This window comes from Tyto alba, unplaced genomic scaffold (assembly GCF_018691265.1).
Source record: "Tyto alba isolate M040663 unplaced genomic scaffold, T.alba_DEE_v4.0 Super-Scaffold_40, whole genome shotgun sequence".
Classification (NCBI taxonomy): domain Eukaryota; kingdom Metazoa; phylum Chordata; class Aves; order Strigiformes; family Tytonidae; genus Tyto; species Tyto alba.
In genome coordinates, this window is record NW_024881316.1 from 43293972 (window position 1) to 43314622 (window position 20651).

General features: G+C 42.5%; 1 protein-coding gene across 5 annotated transcripts in view; it reads left to right on the forward strand.

Annotated features, from left to right (window-relative positions):
• Positions 1-20651, forward strand: part of EVA1A (eva-1 homolog A, regulator of programmed cell death) — a 211515-nt gene that overhangs the window by 176852 nt on the left and 14012 nt on the right. The window lies entirely within an intron of this gene.

Genomic DNA, 20651 nt, shown 5'->3' on the forward strand with positions numbered 1-20651 from the left:
TGACTCCCTCTGCTAGAAGGAAGTGTTCACTGGAAGCTGGTGTTTTTTTTTCTCTTCATACATCAAATCAAGTAATCTTTCACAAGCTCCATGTTGACACACTAAACATCATGCTCTTTCCATTTTCCAGCATAAAGCATTTTTTCAGGTCTTAAGTCACACCACAGCCTCATCTCTGCTTCTTCTTTCATCTTTTTTCAAGTTAAAACAAATGGACTGCATGAATTTTACATGATGTTCCAGTTTCAGTCTCACCTATGCCATGTAGGAGAGGTAACATGCCCTGTTCCTAAAATACTCCTCCCTTTTACGTCTTCAAGTAGTGTGCCATGATCAGAGCACTGTGCTATATTGTCTTTATCCACTGTGACTTCTGTGTGTTTTTCCAGTGCTGCTGTTCCAAATGTACTACAGCTCTTCCATCCTTTAGGTACAATTTGACTTGACTCCAGCCCTTCTGCTGTTCTGAGTGATGGTTTGCTGCCGTAGTTATATGGGCATGAACAGACTGAGGTCGTCAACCCAAGCCCACTCTGTGGCTAACTACCCCTAGCAGATTTTCCAGTTGGAGGCTATGTTTTACATCTGAACAATTCAAGATTTATTGCTTTCCCTGAGGTTCTTTTAGGACCAGATTTTTTCATCAGATTGTTTGTCTAACTCCATCCTCACATGTAACTTCCTACCTCAACACAAAATCAAACTATGTAGTGTTTGCATCTATTTAGAGTCATTCTGTTCCCTGTTTTCCTTATTTTTTTTTTTAAAGTCATTAGTATTAACTTTGTGTTTATTACAATATATTCAGGGTCTGCTATTTTTCTAACATTCTAATCCTCCAGATTGGCAAAAACTGTCTGATATTCTGTGGATATGCTGGAACTGTGCTCGCCTCTCTCTACTGTGTGAGTTATTTTAAATTTAAAACTACGGCAGTGCAGGGCAAGCAAAACATTGCTAAAGCATAAAATTGCAACAAGCAGGGAATTTATGCATGTGCTAATGTCAAAATGAATGAATTAAAATGATGAGTGATTGCTCAGTGAAGCATGTGGATAATAAGGAATGACTATTCAAACTCAGAAGGCATTTTTAGAAAATCCTTAATTTGACCATTCAGGAAATTAACAATGGTTCTGTCTGAAGGAAAATTGCATATACAGTAAATTTGATGTGCAGAATCCTTTAAACTTGTATTAGTTGTTATGGTTTGCCCTGCAAAGGAGGGTGCATGTAAGTGTTTCAAGCAAGTAATGATCATTTTGTCTCAAGCTGCTGTAGAAAAAATATGGTTTTCGGAGAGCTTTGAGAAATACCATTAATCATCACTGCTTCCCCTACAAGGAAGAATGGTTTTGAGATTAGGGCTTTGGAAGGGGGCTTGGACGATCTGGTTTGTGTTTCCAATCTCTGTTACAAACATTCATACATCTTCAGGTTGTATTTCAAGACAGTTTATCTAGCAGCTCAGTAGAAGCAGAAATAACCACATTTTCAAATGCAATAATTTTGTTAGGTACTAAGCCCTCTGTAAACTTTGCAGTTATGGGAGTTCTTGAAAAGACTAAACGTGTCTGTGTGTACCAAGTTCCTACTTTTAAAATAGGAATAATCTCTTTCTTTGACCATTTACTTTCATTTTCCCTTCCCTTTCTTTTCTGCATCCATTATAAGCATTTTGGAGCAGGGACATTCTTAAATTATATTTGTGTGGTCCCAGGGAGGACCTCAGCCTTGTTTTTGCCTTTGGGTACAGTTATAATATGAATCCTAATTGAAAGTTGTTTAGCCTAAAAGGAAAAGTCTGGGAAGAGAGTGGGTTAGTAGTTTCAGATACATAAAAGGCTGTGGCAGAGATGGGGAAGACTGCCTGTTCTTAACTGCCTTGCTAAAGAGGATGTAGCAAAGGAAACTCAGGTTTTATATTCAAAAAAAATATTATAGTGGTGAAAAGAGGGAAGTTCTGGAAGAGTCTGAATGGTAATTGTGGGGTGTCTTTAAAAGCAAGCTGAATTGGATCCTGCTACATGACCAGAAGGGTAGACTAGATGACCCTGCAAAGTCTTTTTCAGCCCTACTACTCTGTGCCACTCAACTTTATTTTGCAGCTGTCTCAGGCTGATCTAGAGACTTGCCTAAAGCCATGTTGTGTGTTGTTCACAGGGCCAGGATTTGTTGTGCTCCTCTGTCTATTTTCCAGTAGATCTCTCCTCGAGCTTCTCTTCCACAGTGCCAGAAGTTAACACTGCTCCTTCACTTTGGGATACTTCTTCCTGAAGGAGAAAACTCTACCTTGAAATATGAGTTTTCCAACCATGAAGGTGGTCATTTGTTTTCACACAGAACTTGAGGCAGGACAGGAGAAGGTGTTTGGTTTTTGGCAATGTTACCCACATGTAATTTTTGGCTGTGTACGCAGAGCGTGCAGTGGAAAGTCTTACTTTCCAGCTGGCTTCACTCTACAGCACAAGAATCCCAGCCAGATTTCTCAGGACAGTTTAAATCAGCTCAGACTCCGGCTTGCTCTGGCTCGTGCAAACAGGAAGGTATGATCATACGTGCTGGGGGTCTTACTCCTTACCAAAACTTCTTGAGTTAGGTGTTAATGAATGGTGATGAAAGGGCACTGCTCAGAGCAGAGGGGCTGCACCTGTGCTAGTAAATAAAATGTGCTAAAACTTCTCTGGTCTTGGGGGTGAGTGGCACAGCAGGGCTTGCATCTAGCCAGATGTTTTTTCTTCACAACAGTGTAGTTACATGTATCCCAACTGCCTGAGGCCAATGATCCAGGCTATGGCCAGCCATAACTGGGGAGAGCACTAGTTGACATGGGCCAAGTTTCTGTTGAGGACTATGTGAACATTTAAAGAGTACAAATGATCATTTGCTAGTGCTTGGACCAATGCCCTGGGCCTCCTTAGTTTTCAAGAAGTGTAGTTTGTGGACCTACAGCAGCAGTGCCACAGACCATGGAGCCCAGTGCTGGGAGGACCATACAGCTGAGCTCTGTAGGATGCTCTGGAGTTCCATCCTGGGGGATGGCACATCATCCAGGTGAAGCTTGTGCTGATGCACCAATTAATGACTCACACTAGAAATTTGGTGTTCAAACCTTCTTCTAAGCTCATGACAAAAGTTCCCTGTGGTGATCCTGGGGCTTTGACCAGGTATCCAGCCGCTCAGTTTGGAGCATCCAGACAGGCTCTGGGTGCCAGCTCTAACCCCATCTCCTCTTGTGCTGTGTTTCCTCTAAAAGCTAGCAGTGCTTGTGATGTGAGCCCAGTGCACCCCTAAGGCCTGGTGGCTGGGCTGAGCATGCCTGTGTACTTAATGTACAGTGCTGCTTGGGAAACATTCTGGTTGGATTAATTTTTGAGGAGGAACAGATGGTAATTGTCAGCTATGGACCAAGGCTGTTTGAAGACTTTAAAAGGAAATATTTTCTCCTTGACAAAGGATTGGTTTTACTCAATCAGATTTGATGGTAATGTTTATGTGGGAGTAGAATATTTGAATCTAATATTCAAATCAAATTTACTTTGTTTTTTGTGGTTACTAGGTTATAGCCTCTGCTATACTCTTCAGTTCTGTTGAAGGCAGACACATAGGACCAGTCTCTAAACAGTTTATTGCCTTCAGCATTTGACTTATAATTGGGAACTGATGAGGGTTGTGGAGCTGACAGCCCTGTAGTCTGGGGTTGATGTGCTCTGATTATCTGCAGAAATGATGCAGGCTTGGCCATGTCAGCTTCCTGCACACGTCCCTGGCCTTTCATGAGCTTATTTTGGAAGGACCACCTCTGGATATGGAAGTCATGCTATCCCAGGGTAGAGGTATCATTCATTGTGTCTTCGGTATGTAAACTGTCTTACTATTAACATTGTAATTATGACTTTTCCTACTGACTACTGGAACAGGGGTAGCACATTAATTTCACGTAGTTCATCACTCAGATATAATCTTTTGCCTTTTCTGCATATTTTTTGACTGACATCTGTGCAGTGCTCGAATCCCTATCTGTTGGTGCCTGTTACAGGCCAGCTGCCTGGCTGTGTCCACCCAGGGAAAAGAGTAATTCCAATGTCCAAACATTCCTCCCAAGAGGCCAGGACATGGTCTGGCTCGCGTTGGTCTGGCAGTCAGAAACCTCAGATAATTCCGCTCAGATACCACAGTGGTTACTTCCACACTATGAATGCAGAAGGGCACAACTGTTTTGAATTTTGTCTATATTTGTAAAAAGAAATTGATTCTTAATCAAATAATTATGTATTCTTTGTTTGATTAAGCTCCACATTTATCAGCAACATTTATTTCTGCAGCTCTTTGCTGCAATTAGTGTTAAAACTGCAGCACAGAACAAAGGAGGTAGAAGGCTGGATTCAGGACTAGTTGCACAAGCAGCTTTTAATCCCCCTCCTGACAGTCCATCTTTCAGAGTGACTTGTGTCCATCTGTGTGTATGTGCCAGCACTAGCAGAAGCCAGTGTAAGACCTCCTATTGAGCTCTATGTCAAGGTGTCTCAGGGCAAGATTTCCGTTAATAATTATTTCTAGGAGGAGTTTGTGCTCTTCAGAGTTGGAGCTGGACCTGGGAGCGCAGCCCTGGTAAGCTTGTCACCCAGGGAAGGGAAATACTTGTATTTAGGTTGGGTGGAAGGTTTCTGGCTCAAGAGAGCTGGCGTGCTTGTAAATCTGTAGCTGTTGTGGAAGTGGGGAGATGCAGTTTGTCCTGTCTGTGGGTACTGGCTTGTCATAGCTGTGTCTCTGACTTCACATGCTCAATGCTGATGTGGACTTATTTCTCTAGGAACTGTTTATTCTGCTGGTTTTCCTGATAGTGTAATCAGGGTATTCCTTGCTGGAAAAACCCTGATAAATACCAATAGAAGAACAAGAAAAAAAAAATAAATGCAAAACATGTCTGCAAGAGATGTTCTTCTTTAAACAGCTAGAGGTATTGGTCTGAGGGAGCTCTGTCAGGAAATGGACATTTGTTTTTATTCAGTCAAATTGAGAGGCAAAAGGAGTTTTAATATCAGATCATACCATCACATTTTTGCAAAAATGCAGTCATGATTAATTGTGTACAAGTATGGCTCTAAAGCCTTGCCTAGATGAGAATGGGTGAGGGATGAGAGTTTCCACATAGGAAGTTATCTTTTATCTCTGCTGTTGGTTCTAGCACAGCCATGACTGAGGAAAAGCACCGATGGGAAACAGTCTTTGGATAGCTCATTAAATCAAATGATTGATACAAACATGGCTCACGAATAAGTTCCACTGTAATTTTACAAAGTGGTTGTAATGGTATTTAAGAGAGAAATCTTAGGAACCCAAGACCATGTGGGAGGTTAGCTATGCATCTATCATCTATTTTAGCTCTCTGTCATTTGCATCATTTAATTGAAATATGGAAAGATTAAAAGTCAAAGACTTCCCTTTGACATAAAAAGGAGCAACATTTATGACTTAAATTTGGCCCAGGAGACTATTTTATCCCACCATCTCTCCCTTAAACCCTGCTGGTCTCTTTGATGGATGAGATGCCCAGTATAATATCCTTTTACAATCACATGAGCCTGCTGGGCTCTCTAACACAAACTTTTTGTTCTTTGTGTTTAAAAGGAAAGGAGGGGCATTAGGGAGAGATATGGTAATACGTTTCCTTCCTGCTTCTGGGCAGTAGCAGCTCTACACTATGCTAATAAAGTAGTTTGATAAGAGTGTTCAGCTTGGGCTGACTGAGTTCAGTCTCTTTTCATTCTCGGTGGGGGCTGAGCACTGGTCTCCGTGTAGTTCCAACAAGTTGAGGGGATGTGTACTGCTCCACGAGGGCAGATGGCGCAGCACAGATGGCCCATTGGAGGCAGGTACCTCTGTATAAATCAGTATTTTTTTTACAACCATGGCTGGCACATGTGTGCAGGGACAGTTCAGGGGACACTAGGTGAATTTTTTCAGCTGTCTTCTTTCCCGGTGGAACATATCAACATTCAGTGTTTCTAAAGGCCTGTCCATTCATATAACACATAGCTGATAACATCCCTGAGCTGAATATGTGTCATGGCCCTGTGTCTAGGTACTGTCCCACAGGGCTATCCCAATTTCCTTTGCTGTGGGCAGGCAGCAGATCCAGCTCTTTCTTGGTAGACACATCTCCAGGTCATTGGGTCCCATGTCTGTTGTGCTGCTACAGACCTGTGATTTCATGTGCCAGATGCTTTGAGCCCTGAGGAGCAGTACTGACCTCCCAGGCTAGGATAGCTGCTTCATCTTCTGTGTTTGAGCCTTGGACTTAACTATGCCTGTACTGATGTACAAAATAGTGCCAAAGCCCAGGAGCTCCTGACGTTGGAACTCAAATGGACAATCCTGTTAAGTTGCAGAAACAATGTTAGGTGTTGTGTGGTCCTGACATGTCTTAGAAGTTAGCATGGGCCACACATTATTCCCAGCAGGCATTCTGGATGGAACCACCCTGTTTTGAATGCTAAGAGAGTTTAATGGCACACAGATTGTCAGACTGTTCCAGGTGTAATGATTCCAAAGATTAGATGAACTTTATTTTATCTGTCACAAAATCTTCATGGTTCTAAATAGAACACTGGAAAGACCACACACATTTCCCTTCCTGGGTTTCCTCATCACTTCAGGCAATCTTTGCATGAAGGTCAGGGTCTGCTGACGAGGCTAGGGTCATGCCTCCTATGCGTGGGTTCCTTTCCAGATCACAGCCTCTATCTTCCTCTATGACCAGGTGCTTGTTGCCTGCAGATAGCTGTGGATATTGTATATTTAGTCCTTGACCTTTCAGAAGAAGGTAAAGAAAACAAAACATCCTCAGATGACATCAGGCCCCCGCTGAGGAAGAATCCTTTCTGTCTGTGAAGATGATCAGCAGAAATACAAAATTTAAGGGTAGGCATCATCTTCGTGCAGAGCAAGCAGCACCAACCACTTCATGGCCTGCTTGGCCCACAGGGAAACAGACAAGTTGAGTCTCAGACTCCGAGGTCAGGAAGAGCCAGTTTGACCATTTGTCTCACCTCTGTCCTTTCAGTCCTGTGAGAGTAGATTTACAGAGAGGTACAAGATGCATGAGAACTGGTGAAATGCCCTCCTTTCCAAACTGCTGTGATTCTCCTTAAGAGTCTGAGAAGCTGTTTATGGGTGATATATCAGAGTTACCATTCATACATTTCATTAGATGTCTGAGTTTGAATAATGTCATAGCCATTTCACTCCTTTTATCAGCCTCTAGGAGACTAGACTGATGATAGGTTTTGATTTCCAGCTCTGTGAAACTTGGCTGCAAATCTGTACTTAAGTTTCTCTAAAGCTTGTATTGCTCTTGAGAAATTGGACAGACAGTTCTTTGCACTGACTGCTATACAAGCACAAAGATGACATTTCTTCTACATACTGCATTTTTAATTAGTGTGCCTCTTTCACAATGTGCCTTGTTTTGAACTCTATTTGTCTTAGACTTTCCATTACCTGGGACATAATTGGAAGTGAATAAATAATTCAGATATATAAGTAATTGCTCATATAATAATAATTCATATAATAAATAATTTCTCAAGAATGAAGAAAATAGCTTTCATGCAAGATTATTTTTAAATATAGATTGTTCAGATAGGTTCTTTATTTTTCACAGGGAAAAGTCTGAGGCAACTCAGAGATGGAAAGCTCTGACTAAGCAGAATAGTGGTCCAGTTCTCACCCTCCACTGTAACAGCAATTTTAATGGGATGGTAGAGATGTAAACAAGGTGGCAATGTAACAGAATTCCGCATTGGACTTGTTGAAGTTCCTGCTGAACTGGGAGAAAATCAGGAAGAAGGTTTACCTGATAGTAAATGAGAGATTAATCTCCTGCCTTATTCCACTGAAACAGTTAATGCTTTGATCTTTGTTCAATTATTTGCACTCCCACTGTGCCTAGAGTCATGGGCACGAATCACAGCCTTCTCCTGCCAGGCTGAGGTCAGTTTTAATACTTTAGTATCTGATATATCTCCTATCAGCAGTATGCATCAGGCAGTCAACAAGTTAACAACTATTTTTCTCCTCTAACTGTTATGATCCCATGCAGTTATTAGACTTAAGGTAATTAAGGTGGATTACTTCAGATTTTAAGTAACGTGGATGGTTATTGGAACTGTAATTAATAACATCTTGTCGCTATAATCCAAGCAGGTTGTGCGGTAGATTTTATCCTGTGCAATTGCATTGATATGGATTCATCTTCCTTTGGAGGACTGGCCACTCCTATCTGTGAGCTGAGCAAATTCTGCGGCATGTGTCTTTACAGGGATGGGCAGTCTCTCTGTTGGTATGAACAGGGGTCATCCCAGCATGGGACAGAAATACTTTGAAGGACTGTATTTATGAGGTTTTTTGCTGTTTACAGGGTCTTGTAAACCATCCCTGTCTATACCACCTCCTGGAAATTTGTTGGTTAAAGGCTTACTTATTCAAAAGATGTTCACAGCCTCTTTGTGTTGGATTAATCCTTTCATCTGATGATAAGATATCAAGGTTTGTGGGCTCAAGATATCCAGTAGAGGGAACAAATACTGAAATACAGAGCATTATATTCCACTTGAAAGAAGTGGCAACTTAAGTTGAGTGCATGCCAGATAAAGGATCTGCACTGGGTTCAAGTTACTAGCAGCATAGGTATGTGTTAAAGTCTTAAAATTTTTGATTGTAAGAATCCCAAAAAGGAAGCCTAAAAATAGAGGTCCTACAGCTTGAAGTGAGTTCCTTGACTGTGAGTTGGCAACGTGCATTTCCTAGGGAATATGTAATAAGAAACACTTTTAAACACATGGCAGATTAAGATACATCTCCATTTACACTTTTTAACTGATTGAATTCAGTCATTTGGAAAGGTGAGGCATGAGAGATGGCAGTTGACCAGCCTTGCTACACAGACAGGCAGAAGCTGGACCATGCTTGGCAAAGGCTGCTAGAAAGGGAGTGTTGTTGACCTTCCGAGAATGATGGCCACAGGGCTTGGCTGGAATGGCAACCTAGTGAATCAAGTCTTATGAGTAGCTAGGATGTGTCAGAATTCTGCTAGTCTGTTAGAGAGGCCTCAAGGGAGTCCCAAGTAGTCCTGGAATATTTCTGCACTAATTGGTGGCTAGGGTTTGATTCAGGATCATTCAGCTCCGTTAACTTTGGAATAAATGAGATAAGGCTTTTGCCCAGCAATGTCCGACACCAATATATATTTATATAATTTACATACTTGCAGCTCGGTCTTGCAAAGCCTTACTTCCACTAACGCAGGTATTTAACTGAAGTGGTTAAACTGAGAGATTAGTCAGCCTATCTGTATAATTGATAGAGGGATGAAGTAGCTACCTCCCATCCCAGTAAAGTGCCTTCAATTAGGTGGCATGAATCCAGGTATCATTTGAGATAGGGATATTCATATAAGTGAATATTAATTACCTGCATCAAAAGTGGAAAAGAGCAGACTAGTGTGCATGAGATATCGTCCTTGCTGAACATTTCATGAAGCCTAATAGAAACAAACATTTATCTTCAAAAAACCTTGTGTTCTCTTAAAAAAAAAAAAATCATTATGAAGTACTGGAAAGCTGCCACAAGCATCCAGCACTGCATATTCCCACAGTTTTTTTCCCTGTGCTCCCAGACTGTGCTGGTGGAAGTAGCTGCAGGGCAAGTTGCATAAGAGCGTAGGGTAGGCACTCAGTAACATCCTTGCTGGGCTAAAACAAAACCTTGGCATTGTTTTCTATGGTGTGTATCTCCTTTTATGTGGCGTCAGGAAAGTGACTATAATTTGCTGTTCTACAAAACTGGCAGTTACTCACAGTAGCAATTGTAGTAACACTTGAGCTCGCAGTCCTTACTGCTCCCTCAGGACATGCGTGGAAGCAAGATGATGCATGCTACGTGTTTTTCTACCAGAAAAAAAAAATACATAAACCATGCAAAGAACTTTTCACAGTCTACAAGCCAGATAATTTAAGGCTGATGCTGTGTATTAGAGAGTTTCTGCCAGTTAAATATACTTCAAAAAAACAGGGGAGGTTTACTACTCTCATAATTCAAAAACGTCTATAGGGTTTTTCCTCAAACTTTCCACTGTGCTCAGGAAGTCTCAGTCCCAAAGGAGGATGCCTCACAGGTTATGACCATGTGAATAGCAGGATTTATAGTGAAAACAGTTTTGCCACTTTGTTCATAGATCCATGGATTTCAGGTTTATTAGTGTATAAGCCAAGTCCTGAACAATAGGAGTCAATGATCTCAAACTAAATTGTATTTTTGTTCAGTAAATATTAATCTGCATTCATCTGTATCTAACTGAAGGGCATTTACCACGGTAACTACTTTATATGGTTTTGTTCACTCCTACTCTTTATTCCAATGCTGTTGATAACCTTTGTGCAGGGTTTCCAGTTTGGGCATCTCATGGGAAACTGGGAATTGCCACACTAAGCCAACCAATTGACCAGACAAAGTCAATGTCTTTATTGGCAGAGGTTACTGGCTACTTTCTGATAACATTCTTCAGCTTGTGTTAGCAACGCACCGCTATCTTTCTGGAAAAAAATCTAGCCACTTGTCTAGTTCTCTGCTGTTTGATTACCAAGAGAAAAAGCTGATGAACTGATAAAGAACTAGCATGCACTGTTGGATAAGTAGCACTGAGATAAAAAGAAAATATTTTTTTTACACGGCTTAGTTTTACTGCTGTAATTACAAACATTTTTAATTAGACAAGGAAAGCAGATGGGAAGCATCTCCTGGCTATGCCTGCCAGCAGACACTGAGACAAACCATAGGGGAGCATCCAGGCATATGCTGGTTTTGTTTTTTCTTTGAAGTAGGTTTTTTCTGGATCACTTTTCTGATGCCTTACAGGTCACCAGTAGTCTGTGGGCTACAGGATGGGTGACACTGCTTCAGAGATAGGCCCAAGAAATCCCCTAAATGTCCGTCTTGGTCAGTAGTCTCAGAAGAGAAATTATATTCCTTACTCTTGGAATATAATGGTTGGATCGTATCAGGCCAGTTGTTAGCTCCGATGCTGAAGCATGAGGCCTCTTACTCTTTATTCAAATATTTTGGCAGTGCAGTGTAGCTGTAGATGTTCTTACTTTCCCTGGTACGTGCCTTTCCTTCCTGGGCTCCTGCTTCCCTGCCATCCCTGTCCTGTCCCTGGTGGAGGTTGGCACGACTTCCCATCTGTTCCAGAGTATTTCAGGGCTTCTGGCCCTTTACTCCATCCCTTTCTTTTTACTGTATCTTGGATAACCTTACTCTGGCTATCATTTAACTGTCTCACAGTGATACATAATACTCATCCAGCCACTGCATTGGGTGTGTAATAGAGAAGACTTCCAAGGGCCTCTTTCACTGACAGTGCTTGTATAACTTTCACTGAAATTTAAGGGAGTAGCTTTTGCCCCAAGTTTTACAGAATCTGTTGCTGTGACTCAGCTGATTCCTGGTAATTTTCAGGGCTGAAATGATTTGGGTATGTGTTGGTATCCTGAGCACAGAGACTCTCCTCCCTAGCTGGCAAGCAATTCTGAGCATGAGCAATGCACTGGCTCCGGATCAGGTGCACTTGAACACACAGTGCTTACTTCTCCGTCAGCATCCTCCTGGGAGCCACATATTGTGTCACATATTTTAATGAAAAACGGACAAAAGTTCTGCACTATAAAAGTAATTTAAAATAGTAAAGTCTTGCAGTGTTAAATGTTTGATTAAAATGACTGAACATGATGAGAAAGAAAAGGAATTGTGTTAAAATCTGAAATTTGGTATTGCTCTGCTTTGATCCAAAATGGAGTGGATATACTTAGAGCATTGCGTAAAATTACAGTCTGTAATAAAAGTCTCCTCTGAAGAGACCATCAAACTAGTGTTCTTCATAATGCCTGAGAAATCCATACATGAATGGGCTGGTGTGCAAAGTGTGATAGATGCAGTTCAAATAGGGGAAATAGGGAAAACTGGAAGAATGACTCTGACTTCCTTATTAATCTTATTCTTGGTTCTGTGCCATCCTCTGTACTGTGTCTTCCTCTTCATTGATAAAGGGCCCAGGCCTGCAATTCAGACATTCTTGTGTGCTGCAGAAAAAGGAAACCCAAAACTGACTCTCAGACTCTCCTGGTATAGCCTTCCTAGTCTGGGAGGCTGACAGCTTCTCCCCAGGTGCTGTCAGTCCTTGCTTAGCACCCTTGTAATTATTAGAGTATTTTTCTTCCCTGCCTGCTGCCACTTCTGGAATTGAGGCTATGTAATTAAAAGGTCAGATTCTGACCATACTCAGCATGTAAATAAAGGGAAAGTTGCTTAATTCAGCAGGGTTGAACTCACTCCATATGTGAGTGCCGAGTCAGATTTCTGTTCCTGCAGTGACCTTACTGATAGTAGTTACCCATGCTTCTGGCAGTAGCGCCTGAAGGTGACATTATGTTTTGATCTAGACCCATCTCAATTCCCTAAAATACACTACTGCTTCTCAGGTGTATAACGTTGCTGTCACAGTCTCTGGGCCTGGTGGAGGTTAGATGCAGCCGGACTGCCAGAGAGGTCCTACAGCTGTGGCTGGCAGAAGGTCCTGTGGGGGTTGTAGCTGAGAGTGCTGGAATTTGAACAAGCCTCAGCTCGAGTCTCATCCTCTTAAAGATGTGTTATCTTGTGAAAATGCAGAACTCTCCTGACTTTAGGATCAGGCAGAAATCTACCAGATGAAAGTAACTCTTCGTATCTGCAGGTATCTCTTACAAGGCTTTCTTCCTTTTGATCCACTTTTGCTTCCAAACAGAACATGTAGGGAGCAGACGGGTGCATGCGATGCTTTCCACTGTGCCCTTTGGAGACCAAAAGCCACATCAAGCAGGAGATTTATGAGTTGCTGGCAACAGATGCTTCATATTCTGTTATTACATTTAAGACGATGAAAGAAGAACAACTGACTTTCATGGCTATGAAAGCAGGAGGAAAAATGCCTGTGGATAGATCAAGCACGTGCATCATTGGATAGAAATTAAGGTGTTTGTAGCTTCAAATCCTGATTTGAAAAGTTCAAGATAGAAAAAAAATACCTGAGTAAAAGATGTGAAGCAGTTCATAAGATTTTAACTCAGATACACTCAGAAGAATAAATCCAAAAGTAACATTATGATTTGTTAACTGTCCCTAATTAGGCTCCTAAATTTAAGTAGACTGAAGCTCCCCTGGAGGCTTTCAAAGGCACCCACCTTTCACTGTTGATGATACAGGGAGTTTAGGAACACAGCTTTTTTAAGGAGGACCTCTTCATTAGGTACCTACAGGGCATTCATGGGTTGAATTCCCAGATTAGTTGAACTGAATCTTTTAATAAAGTTATAGCATTTCTGGAGAGGTAGAAATAAGAGGAATCAGAGGAAGGTGTTCTGCAGCCCTGTGCAAGGAGGGAGAGAGGCTGAGGGGAGCAGTGCTTGTGTCCGTGTCTGTCCCGTGGAGTCTCAGCTGGAGGTGCACCATTTCCTAAATCTCCCTCATCTCCTAAAGCCTCTCACATCACAGGGCCATACTCCTGCAGGAGATTTCACTGGGAGGAGTGGTGAGAACGAGCTAATTTGTGTTGCATGGGTTTTGTTTCTGGACTGGAATTGCTTCCACTTCTGAAGTCACTTCTCTGATTGCAGCTGCATGAGAAAAGGATGAACATCTTTTCTGTGGAGGGCAAAAAAGATAAAAGGTTGTCTGCGTTACATTCTTATTGAACAACTTTTCTGCAGTTAGCTGCTGTCAGAAGATTCATTAAAGGGCAAAGCATCTGGGGTGCCTCAGGAATTGTCTTGGCAGAGCGCTCTGAAAGTTTGTATGAGTTGTGTCAGGCTTCCCAGTTTGCACCGCTTCCCACCAGCCCAAAAGTCACCAGCAGAAGAGACGGATTTCTGCTTCGGGCAGTGTCTGAAGGGAGGGGCACGGGAGGAGGGCCCTGGTGCAGGCTGTGGGCTAGGGGAGGTGTAGGTGGCTTTGGTTATGACAGGGATATTTTCCCAGACAGTCTCAGTTGGTTCTTGCGTGGTGCTTGGAAGTGGACTTACTGTAATTGGCATGAGTCACTTCCTTGTTATTGGTGGTTTGGAACCACCATGCACGGAAAACACGCCTGCAGCAGTCTGAGTAACTCCCTCTTTCTCTTGAGTTTTGCATTCAGTTTCAAAATTGCAGTCTGTATTGATGCTGGGTGAAAAAATTCCCTTTTTAAAATGACTGAAGGAGATGGAAAGCTGAGGACTTGACCACTTATGTTCACTAAGACTTTACTCTGTTTTGGTTTTTTTTTTTTTTTTGTGAGAATGAAGATTTCACATGGCAACTGGTTGATCAAATCCCAGCTTTTAGACTTATGTTCTGTTGCACAAAGTCCCTTCACATCTCCTGCTGTCTCCTGTGACACTTTACACTTTCTGTGTAAACTGTACTATACTTTTACTCTAAATATGATATAGGATGACCAGAGGTACAGTTTGGCTTTGCAGTCAAGGCACAAAGTTGATGTCCAGTGCACTCAGCCTTTTACATGGGGCTGCCCAGGCCATCTAGCTGCTCATGAGGACATTTGAGAGCTGTAGGGTCTGATGGTTTCCTATCAAGTGATCATACCTATATCTGACCAGAGAGCTCTCTTGTCAGATGAAGGGGGAACGCCTGGTGGCAGGGCAGGAATTGAAGGTAGGCTTTGGATGTCTGACATGACACACATGATCATGAGAAGAGGCGAAACCTCTTGCCGTGTGATGCAAACGGGTTTTTATTCACTTGAAAGGGGCACATCCAGCACTGAGCAAGATGGGGCACAAGCATCTGGAAAAGGTTTCAACTTGCTCCTTGGCCATGTCTGAGACCCCTGGGAAAAAGCCAAGGGGGTAGGCTGTGCCTCAATTTACTTTTGTTAATCAAATTAGCATCTTCCATCCCCATGTTTCTAGCTACACAGTGGTGTTACTGTTGTCACCAGGTGCAGAGTATTCTTATGTATGGGATTTTTCCTTCTTGCTCTGTGATTATATTGTGATATTTCATGGTCTGACACAGCTGAAATCTGTTATTTTAACAGATATTGTTGACAGACTGCTTAGTGAATTTCAGTTTTACGGCACATAAAATACTTAATTCTGCAATATGAGAGAGCCATATACTTTACATACATGCTAAGGAATTGCTTTCTTGTAATAGTTCAGAAACATGAATAATCCCATTTCTGTCTGGATGCTGTGTATTTTCAAGTCTCAGACAAAAATCCTTTAGAGCTGCTACCTCTAAAAACCTGCATTAGTTTATATTGGGTGTTTACTCACAGTAGGATTTTTTTTTATTATTTTAAAAATATGTTGAGCATCAACAGTTCCTGGCCCCAACTTGCCCAGATAAAAGGCTTGGTTGTAATTTTCATTGTTGAGGGAGTCATGTTTTGTTCAAATTGCACTCTGCTTCAAGCATTCACAGGAGGATTTGCTGATGGTCCTGAAGATTTGCTTTAATCATACTGAGTCTTCAGAGTAAACCTTATGGGCTGGAAGTGCACAAGCCAATATATAGCAGAGAACTGGCAAATGATGAAGTCCCTGTCTGCACATTTTTAAGACTGAGCTTTCACTGATCTCCCCTCCAGCTGACTGATCTGTATATACAGTGAGGATGGAGGTCAGGAGATAATTGCTTGTTGGGAGTGGGAGTCTTTAAGCATGTTTAGGACTGGGCAAGCATCAGGAAACACAAAATGATCAAATTAGCAAAGAGAAGGGATGGTTTGAGTGCAAGGCTGAAATATAGGGACCTTGATTTTGTTCCTTTTTTTTTTTTGGCACAAACTCCCTCTGTGAAATTGGAGAAATCATTTTGATATTTAAACACTTTCAAAACTCTGTCTCTGAGCCAATTCCCTTTCTGTAAAATTTGCGGGCTATCGCACTCAAATGTTTTGATTAGGGGAATAATATATGTGCTTAAATTGAAACACTCAGCCAGCATATTGGAAAATAATTCCTCAGAAAGAGCAATATTCCTCTGGAAAATAATCTCTTATGGCAATTGACAAAACCGCCAGAACTGGAGCGTTTAAAATCAGATAGATCAAAATAGTAGAAAACACAGCAAATTATATTGACGAACAGAGGTGAGGTATTGGCTGGCCTTTTCCATCTCTTATCACTGTAATTCAGAATTTTGCTTCTTGTAGGCACAGTAACTTTTTCTTTTCATCAGCCCTCAGTTTTCCGGCCACACAAGAGAGTGCTTGTGTGAAAATCTGAGCAGAAGGAGTCTCCACCAAGTACAAACAAGGATACTGTCAGCAGGACCAGCATGTGCCTTTTCACGCTGTCCTGCTGGTTGCTTGTACTGGAATCTGATGGATCTGCTCTGCCAGCGAGAGCACACTCCCGCTTTGATTCTCCTTTGCCCCTGTTCCCGCCGGGGGAAGCTGCCAGGCAGTGGTGGTGAGGTTTTGTTGTGGGACTGATACCATTAATTCATTGCGGATGGGTAATGCAGGTCTTGGGTTGGGAACTGGTATGAATTATTGCTAGCATGATGCTGATTCAGACAGATGAGCAGTGGGAGCTGGTAGCTGGGACTGCTTTTAAAACAGATGCAGAGAGATTATATAAAGACTTGAAAGCCTTTAATGGCAGAGGAATGGACCTGCTGATCCAAAAGCTCCCTTGGTGGTTTATAAAGTAGAACCACCTTCTGCAGGTGCCTTCACGGAGTGTCACAGCGATGGTGACACTTGACTCTCCAGATTGAGTCCTGGCTCACGCAGAGTCCGTGTGGTGATGCCCGAGCTGGACTCTGGGCTGGGTGGCAGCGCATGCCTTGCCATCCTGAAAAGTAACAACTCTGCTTGCACTGCTCAGCTGCCCAGTGCAAGTTACTGGAGAATTTTATAATTTGGATGAATGCCCACCTCTCAATGTTGACTGCTACCCTCTGAGAGACCAAAGGTCCCCAGAGATCCCCAGAACAACTCATCTCCTCTCTTCCAGATGATCCCAGCTCATTTCTCATGTGCATTTTAAGGTGCAGGCCTCCTGACTCCCAGACGTGTTAACAATTTGATTGAAGGCATTATTTCTTCCCCTCTTGTCCACATATATCATTTGTTCTGCTGACTGAGTTGCTTTAACTTCTCCACTTGATTGAATGGAGCAGGCCAAGTGCCAACCCTTCCCTGCCAGGATTTCTGTGCTTAATGCTGAGATAAGACTAAAATCCCAGGTGCTTTATTTCTGGTGTTTTTAATCATAAATAACTTTTCTTGACACCTTGCTTCAGTTCATGCCATACTATGTGTCAGATGCACTCCTCTCTGGGGAATTTAAGGAGGGTATTTCAGAGGAACCAGATGTTTAATCTTTCTTGTGGATTTGGCTGCCACACAGAAGCTAACTGGAAATTGTGAGGTGTTTTGCACTTGAAAAAGCCTTTCCATTTTACTGTCTTTCTAAATCAAGCTATCTATCTAAGCTGTATATTGGTTTAGCATCATATAAACTAGAAAAAGAACAGACTTGCTGCATGCTGTCCCTCTATTTACTCTCTGCCAAGATAGGCCTTTCCTGACAAAATGTCCCCAAGAAGTTTATGGAGTCCACATCAAAAAATGGTCCCTTGAAATGAAAAAGTCCGAGGTTCATATGCCATAGACATCCTGTGTTGCACTAAGTTGCTTCCAGAGTTTTAAAGGGGTTTAGCTGCTGAAGACAAGCACCTCTTAGGATTTTTGAAGGTACCAAAGTGCATGCCAATCACAGATGTTAAGCACATGCCTGCTTTTGGGAATCTCTTTTCATATTCATGTGCGTTTTTAGGCACCGAGTGCCTACCTGGTAGTCATCTTACTTTCTCAGCCATCCCAAAGGGATAACAGCACAACCCTACTCTATTAAGGTGCCATGACAATAAGTAGTCTCTATGAATGCTTCCCTCTGAATACTTCTCCATTATTACTCTTCCTTGGGATGCTGTTGACCAGTTCCTGACTGATTTAGCAATGTTTTGCTTTGCCCTGACTCCTCTCATGGTCCCATAGGTAGCATTCATAGTGGTGGTGGCACAGATGTCAAGGGGGAAAAGCCATAGCTCAATTCCCCGGGTGTGCTTAGGAAAAGATGGTGTTTCTTTCCCCCATTTGTTTAGAATGTTTAAGTGGGTGGTGGTGTCACTCTTTCAAAGAAAGATGCAGGTCCACCCAGCCTGTGTTCTGTTGTGGTTTGAGCCCAGAGGGCAACTGGGCACCACGAAGGTGCTCACTTACCCCTCTCCCCTCAGGAATGGAAAGGATAAAATGAAGCAAAGGGCTCTAGAATAGAGATAAGGACAGGGAGGTATGACTCACCCATTGTGGTCAAAAGACAGACTGGTTAAGGGAAGAAAAAAAGAACATGTATTTAATTCAGACACTAACAACAACACTTAACAGAGTAGGACAGCGGAGCTTTGAGAAGCTTCTCACAGGGGCCACGGCTGTAGCCCCCTCCCCTGCTACCAAACCCCCGGTCAGACACACAGAAACCCAGCCTGTGTTCTGCCTCGGAGATGGCCATGAATACTGGGAGGTGAGAAGAGATGTTTTTGAAGAGCCAGCCTGAAACATGAAAGACTAGCCCAAATCTGCTAAAAATGTGTTCCTATGCTCCTTTTGCTTCATTTTATTTATTGGATGCATATCAGCAGGCTACCTGTGATACAGTTTGGATGAAAAGTGTGTACTGATTCATGTATTTTAAATGCCTTTCAGGTCCTCAGCCTGAGATGCAGCAAAAAGGGTCTTTATTTTTGGAGTGTGCTGAGCCCTACACCCTCTTGAATATTAAGTCCCTTTGAGGATCTCAAATTAGGCACCCAGAATTGTAATTCTCCCTGACTGCATGATTTGCAGGATAATCTCTGTTCTACCCACCTCTTCCCCAGACTTTCTAATATTTCTCTGGCACAGGTATCCCCTTGCTCCTGTCTAATTCCTAACTGGGGATGTGTTTCTTTTGCTGCCTTCCCATCAGAGGACAGTTGCCAATTCAGGTTTCAATAGAAACTGCTGTGCCAGCTCTTTGATATTCAAAATCTGTGGGGTTTTATGTCTGTTTCCTGACCTAGCATGACTCTGCGAATAATGCAAGAACTTCAGTGCTGATATCTTGGCAGCCTAATACAGAAGGTCAGTCAGTAAATATAGTTACAATTTTCTTTGCCTCAGCAAAGACAGTAAGTTGAACACAATGTAAACAAGGTGGTTGGATCACTTCCCCCACCAGTAATATTTGTAGTTATGCAGGCAAATTGAATGGGCGTGATTAAATCTCATGCTTCAGCTTGGCAGATGATTAGCTGCAGGGGGCAGGCAGGAATTTCCTTTCTGTTCCAGGGTAGCACTCTTTCCAAGTCCTCCTTCATGCTTGTGCCAAGGATCTCAAAGTGCTTTGCATTTTTAATTGTGCTTTTTCATGCCACTGTAAAAATTGGAGATGAGAGCATGATCAGCAGCGGAGCAGTGGGGAAACTGAGGCGCTAGGAGGTGGCAGCCTGCTTGGGATGAGAGAGGCAGTTGCCATTAGACTTGGAGAAAGGAGAGCTGAGCATCCCAGAAATCTTCTCTTGGGGTTTCCGTGGGTCTAGTGAACTTATGCCTAGTCTCAACAGTCTGTCTTTAACACATTAAGTCTTGGTTGTCTGAAGGGACAAAATGGTGCTTTTATGTATATATTAGTATATGATCAGTGACGGGGAAAATATATCTTTCTCTGCTGGAAATCTTCATTTATTTATTTTTGTCTTTCATCATTCTATTCCTCTAATTTCTGAGCAGAAAGGCCTGTGTATGTGTCCCTTCTCTTTGTATGGAAAAGCACTTTGCTCTTAAATAGCCTTAGGTGTTGGCTGTGGCTGAGGCAGAGAACTGGTTCAGCTCTGTAAATGCTTTGTCCCTACAGGGCAAATTAGTGAATTTACTGTGTGGATTCACCTTCAGTGGGTGTACACTGAGGCTGCAACAACTTTGATTTCCTTACCTGGATGTACAGCTGAAAAGCTGGCCTTGCAACATCAAGAAGGAGAAAATATTTTTCTTAGTAAGGCATGCTTTGGTCCAAAGAAGAGACCAATACTGTCACATATTAACCTGTCTCACCTGCTTATTGCTAACACCGTGGCTGATGAAATATGGACAGCAGTAGGGATTAGCTGACTCTTCACCCTCCTTCTCAGGGTGGTGGGAATGAAGAATGGGTCTTTCTCAGCTTACTTAAAGCCTGAAACCCAATGGAGAATGGTCAATTTTGGATCTCATGGGGTGGGGAGGGTTTCTAGCAGGTAAGGTTTCTTACTTCCATGTTAGATGGTTTAAGCTTTATGATTTCATGTGAACAGCATCCTCCAGAAGCTGGTTTTGTGAATCCAAGGTGGACAGAAACTTCTGATGCGCAGTCTTGATGGCTGGCGAGCAGCAGCAATTCAGGCATACCCTATAGTCCCCATTGTTATGGGGCATCCTGCCCAGCCTGCTGTCATTGTAGGAACAGAGGTGTCTAGCTGGAGTGCTCTAAGCTTAGGGCTAAGGCTGAAGCCTGGCTTACTAGGCATTT